This window comes from Alexandromys fortis, unplaced genomic scaffold (assembly GCF_014885135.2).
Source record: "Alexandromys fortis isolate MF-2015 unplaced genomic scaffold, M_Fortis_MF-2015_v1.1 scaffold_296, whole genome shotgun sequence".
Lineage (NCBI taxonomy): Eukaryota > Metazoa > Chordata > Mammalia > Rodentia > Cricetidae > Alexandromys > Alexandromys fortis.
In genome coordinates this window covers 835,206-841,230 of record NW_026068172.1, presented here as the reverse complement: position 1 = coordinate 841,230, position 6,025 = coordinate 835,206, and positions in this window count along the sequence as shown.

Sequence of the window (6,025 nt, the reverse complement as noted above, 5' to 3'; positions counted from 1 at the left end):
GCAATTTTGTGGTTATATGTAATACATTCTTGTTATTACACACACACACACACACACAGCCTCCTTATCTCCTTCCCACACCTTTACCTCCTACTTCCATCCCTACCAGTCTCATTTAGTTAAAAACCAAGGCTGTCTGTGATTGTAGGTTTGGAACTTTCCACTGAAGCCTGGTGGGATCATCAGTGGGTACACAACCATTTCCCCTTTTCCTGAATCTATCATCAAACTAGTTCCATACTGAGGGATGGGCTTCCCAGGCCCCTCTTCCTCCAACACCTGGCTGTTGATTGTCCCATTTTTGTGCAGATCAAGTATGGACATAGTAATTCAGTTATGATGATGGCTGTATCTTGCCCAGACGCTATCGTTTCCCAGCCCTTCTCCATTCTGGCTCTTGCATTGTTTCCATCCTCTTCTACAGTGTTTCCTGAATGGTATAAGCCCCCCCCTTTTTTTAGTTGTGTAGATATTTTTAAATATCTGTTTATTGTGCGTGCACTTGTGCATTGAAACGTATACCATGGAGAGTATATGGAGGTTAGGGGACAACCCAGAGTAGTTGGTTCTCTACTCACCATCTGAGTTCAGGCTTGGCAGAAATTGCCTTTTCCCACAGAGCCCAGCTGTGTATTTTAAGACATGCAGGCACACAAACCATCTTGTTCAACAAATGTTAGTAGAATGTAAAGTGAAAGAGACTGCCAAGAGCTCAGCAAGTAGCTTCTCTGCCTTCTGCTGTGACTTCATGGTACAAGGATTATTAACCACACTTCAGGTGGGAGCATACGGCTGCTGTCACTCCGATGTCCCGTCCTCTGTGATTCCTAACCCTGCCTAAGCTGGGTTGAGCAGAGTGGGAGGATTTTAATAGATGGTGAGAGAAAGGTTTCTTCTGCCCTAGTTAGGAAGGTGTGAGGCCTGTTGGGACCAGGCTTCCTGTGGCACACACAAAGCCAAGCAGAAAATAGAAGAGTGAACGGTAGACTGGATCCATGTGATAAAAACTGGAACTTAGTTTGGTCAGAAATGGAAATTAACAGCAGTATTAGGAAACCTGCTTAGCATTTCATTCAGAAATACGGTGACTGGTTTTACAGGCAGGAAGGCAAGGTGGGAGAATGTCACTGACTCAGGATAAGACGCTGGCAGGATGGTGCAGGGTAAACGTGCTTTCTGTGTAAGGCTGACCACCTGAATTGGGTTCCTGGATGCCACTGTGGAAGGTGAGAATCAACTCCCCAAAGATGTCCTTTCAGGGCTGGAGAGATGGCTAGGCAGTGTTCTCAGCATCCACACTGGGCAGCTCACAACTATCTGTAAACCTGGTTTCAGAGGATCCAACAACCACTTCTGGACTCAAGGGCATTTGTACTTATGTGATACATATACAGATAAATAGGCATACACACATATACATGAAATAGAAATAAAACTTGTCCTCTGAGTCAGGCAGTGGTAGTACATGCCTTTAATCCCAGCACTTGAGAGGCAAAGGCAAGAGGTTCTGAGTTCAAAGCTGCCCTGGTCTATAGAGTGAGTTCCAGGACAGCCAGGGCTACATGGAGAAACCATTTTGAAAAACCAAAAAAAAAAAAAAAAAAAAAGGGGGGGGCCCTTTGACCTCAACTTATAAGCCACGGTAGGCATGCACCTGTACTCACACGAGATAAGACATGTTTGTAAAGGGGAATATCTGCAATAGCAGTTGCTGAGAAGGGGAAGTGATCTTCCTGTTTGGCTGGGTGGCAGGGGACATGGAGTAATAGCCTGTCATCCACTACAGTTTCACTCCTGCAGTAGTTCTAATGTTTTGCTTCAGAATCTTACCTTCAAGGGGATCAGGAGAGTGAAGAAAACGGAGGTTTTGTTGGGTATATTGCTGCAGGCTAGCCTAGGCTAGAGTGAGAACCTGACTCCAAAAGAGTTAGATGGGATGGTTCACACCTTTAGTTCCTGTACTCAGGAGGTAGAGGCGGGCCAGATCTCTGAGTTCCAGGCCAGCCAGTAATGTTTGAGACCCTCTCTCAAGACAGAGAAATGAAAGTCTTCAAAACATTAGTATAGAATGCAAACCATTTTCTTAACCAAATATAATTAAGAGCTTCCCTAATCAGTGTGAACAGCATGAGTTTAGATGGTACAGATGTCTTTAAATAGCATGATCCTCTCCTCTGAGCACCATACTATTATAAGATCAAAGTTCTTACTCCATGTGGTCTTTGCTCCTTCCTCATCCCACTCGGTTGAATTCTAACTAAACACAGGATGGTTTAAGTCACTTTTGTACCTCAGCACTTGAGGCTTTGCTTACCACCACGATGGGAGAATTGGAGCCAGTGATGTGTGACTGTAATTGAAACTTTTTTTTCTCTCTCTTTGGTGATGACTTAGAATATACTTAGGTTTGGCAAGTTTTGACAGACACTGAGAAGGCTAAAATAACAACAAAAAGGGTCTGGTGTTTGCTGACTTGTCCCAGTCTTGAGGGGTCCCCAATCCTCTGAATTATGGATAGAAGAAAGTGAGGTTAGGACCAGATTGTGAGGGGTGGACAAAGGCACAGATGGATTGGGTGACCATTAAGAATGAGCACACAGGGTGCATTCTAACGTGGGCATGGAAGGGTATGATAATGTGACTATAGTAATGGGAATGGATTTGAACCTCTAAGAGTGTGGGCTAGGGAGATGACTCAGTCAGTAATGTGTTTGTTGAGTAAGCATGAGAACCTGAGTTCAGTCTTTAGCACTCATGTGGAAAAGCCAGGCATGCTGGTCTGTAGCTCTAACCCCATCACTGGGGAGACGGAGACAAGGCTCTCTGGCTAGGAAGTTTAGCCAAACTGGCAAGCTTTAGGTTCAGTGAGATCCTGTCTCAATATGGTGGAGAGTGATTGAGGAAGACAGCTGACAAAGTCAACCTCTTGCCTACATGCACAGTCATACACACTAAGATAGAAATACACAAAGAACCAGGATATGAGATTTCTAAAAGTTTCAAAAATTATTTCAGTTTCACCCACAAGGTAATTTAGAACAAGCTAGTCTGGATAATGACTAGAAAGCAATTAAACCTGGGCAATGGATGAGTAATTTATTTTTTTAACACTATTTACTCATGTATTATGTGTGTACGGGTCTGGGGACGTGCTGCATGCCATAGCATGTTTATAGATGTCAGAAGACAACTTGCAGGAATTGAGTGTCCTCTTCCACTACTTGAATTTTTCCATCAGTTTGTTTACTAAAAATATAGAATGAATGGTTCTGTGCTTAAATGTCATTGTGAGGACATGAAGAATTCCATCAGACTCTTCATAAACACTCTGAACAGAAGTAGAGATGTAAACAGAAATGACTGCCAAGACAGTATCATTGCAGACACAATCATCTTATAGTCTGATACTACTTACAAGTCCATCAACTCACAGAAGGACTATCAATACAAGATATCTTTTTGCACTTCCCAAATGGTTCTATATTTCAGCTGTTATTGTCAGTTCCCACAGCCCAACTTGGTATTTATTTATTTATTTATTTATTTATTTATTTGGTACACAATATTCTGTCTGCGAGTATGCCTGAAGGCCAGAAGAGGGCACCAGACTTCATTACAGATAAGTTGCGAGCCACCACGTGGTTGCTGGGAATTGAACTCAGGCAGGACCTTTGGAAGAGCAGGCAATGCTCTTAACCTCTGAGCCATCTCTCCAGCCCCGCCCGACTTGTTCTTAACAGAAGAATGTTTATGTCTGTTGAATCATTCTTATACCTTTCTATGCCATGTCATCTACAGGCAGGAGAAACTGTCACTAGGTCCTTCATGTCAGGCATCCACTTGTGACTTCCAATCTGCATATGCTTTAAGATATATGGAGAGACTCGCAGTAGAGCCACATAGACTAGAGGAGATCATATCCGTATGCATCTTCTGCTTAAATCCCTAGTCCAGCTTTGGCCCAACACTCTTGATCCAGCACATCAAGGCTTCAGCTCCACAGCTTACAGGCACCCCACCCTGCTTCCCCTTCCATATTGGCCACCTTGAACCCCCACCACACAGATCTTAAGACTCTAATTCAAGTTGTCAAGTTTGGTGTTTCACAAAGTTATCTCACTGGTCCCTGGATGAGGTATTCAGAATTATCACTATGGAGATATTAGAAGCTACAGGAAAAAAGCATCCAGAAAATGACAGTCAGATGGAAAGAATCTTGCAGAACACCAATATTGAAACACAAACAGGAATCTACAGACATCTGCAGTACTTAGTGAAGGGGCGATGGAGAAGAGAGAAGAGAGAGGCAGCTAACCTAAGAGAGTACCAAGAAAAAAGAATTTGCGGAGGTAGTCAAGAGAAGCAACTATCACAGAGGCTGAGGCCTAGAGAGTGGGCATCAGTTCTGATGGAAACTTCCCAAGCAGAGGCAGATAACTACAGTAAGCTGAATGAAAAGGGAGAAGAGGCAGAGGCCAGCTTCCTGTATGTCCTTGGGTCAATCTCTGCCTTTCTAATGTTCCGCAGTAACCTAAAAGTAGACTACCTCTGAGGAATAGGAACCCACAGATCAAATTCTTGCCATTACTCCATGGTGGCCTGAGCTCAGAAACGAGTTTCTAGACTGGGAATGGGTCAGCTTCAAAGCACTTGCCTGGCATGCACAAGGCCTCCTTGTTTTTTATAGGTGCAACCCAGGCACACCTGCTTGGATTTCCAGGCTCTTGTATATACCAGGACAAAGGATTGCACCAGGGACGTAAAAATAGACAGTAAGAAAGAGATAGTGCTTTTGAGAATGAGAGTAGACTTGTGAGCAGAAAAGAGGCATCCTCTCAAAAGCTACAAGACTCATGACCAGCCTCTCCCACATATGTATACGGTGGCCTTTTCCGCACATGCTGTTTGTTACAGAAAGTCCAGGTCGAAAAGAAATTCCAGTTCTCTGCCACTTGGCTTTCTGTTCGTCATCCTGTTGAGGTGTGTGTGCTCACATGTATGTGAAGGTCAAAGGACAATCTCAATTGTTGTCCATGCCTTCCATCTTGCTTGAGACAGGGCTTTCTTTCTTTCTTTCTTTCTTTTTTTTTTTTTTTGTGCACTGCTGCCAGGCTTACCTTTGAGTTTCCAAGAGTCTCCTCCCTGCCTTCCATTTGACCTTATGTGGGTTCTGGGGATGCAAACTCAGTCCTCATCTCATTTGAGCTTTCAGGGGATACTGAGACAGCTTATCCTTTCAGGAAAGAGATTTATTAGAAGAGTTATTAACACATACCAGCAGGGCAGGAGTTCAGATCCTATGGCCATAGGCAGGCAGCCAGACATCATGGTAGAACTCAGGATTCAGGTCAATATGCTGGAGTAGGGTGGCCTTACCTCCAGGTTTTATAGGGAGGGAGTGGTTCCATTCGACGAGGTTGAGTAGTCTACAGGAAGAGCTTGCAGCTGGGCTGTCTCTGATTCCCAGCTGGCATGATGTAGGGGAAGTGGGAAGAGGTCCATTTTAATTAATGGTGTTCCTCTGAGGAGGCAGCATCAGATAACTTGGTATTAGCCTGGAGCCTACATGCATAATCAGCTATGAGGGTAAGGAGAGACACATTTGGAGACAGGCTTGACCTAAGCTGCTCTGTGATCTAAGATTCAGCCAGTGTTTCACCGACTGAGCCATCTCCTCAGCCCTCATACATATAATATACATGTAATATTTTAATTGCATTTGTTTAGTTAGCATAGTCTACCTGTGAAGGCAAGAGAACTTGTAGGAACTGGTTCTCTTCTTCCACCATGTGTCTTCTCAGGGATCAAACTCATGTTGTCAGGCTTCGCAGTGAGCATCTTGACCCGCTGGGCCATCTTGTTGGCCCCCAGTGTTAATCTTTTTTAAAAAAAAAAATAATTTAACTTTATTTTATGTGCATTGGTGTAAAGGTGTCAGCTTCCAGGGAGCTGAAGCTTCAGGCAGTTGTGAGCTGCCATGGGGGTGCTGGGAATTGAACCTGGGTCCACTGGAAGAGCAGCCAGT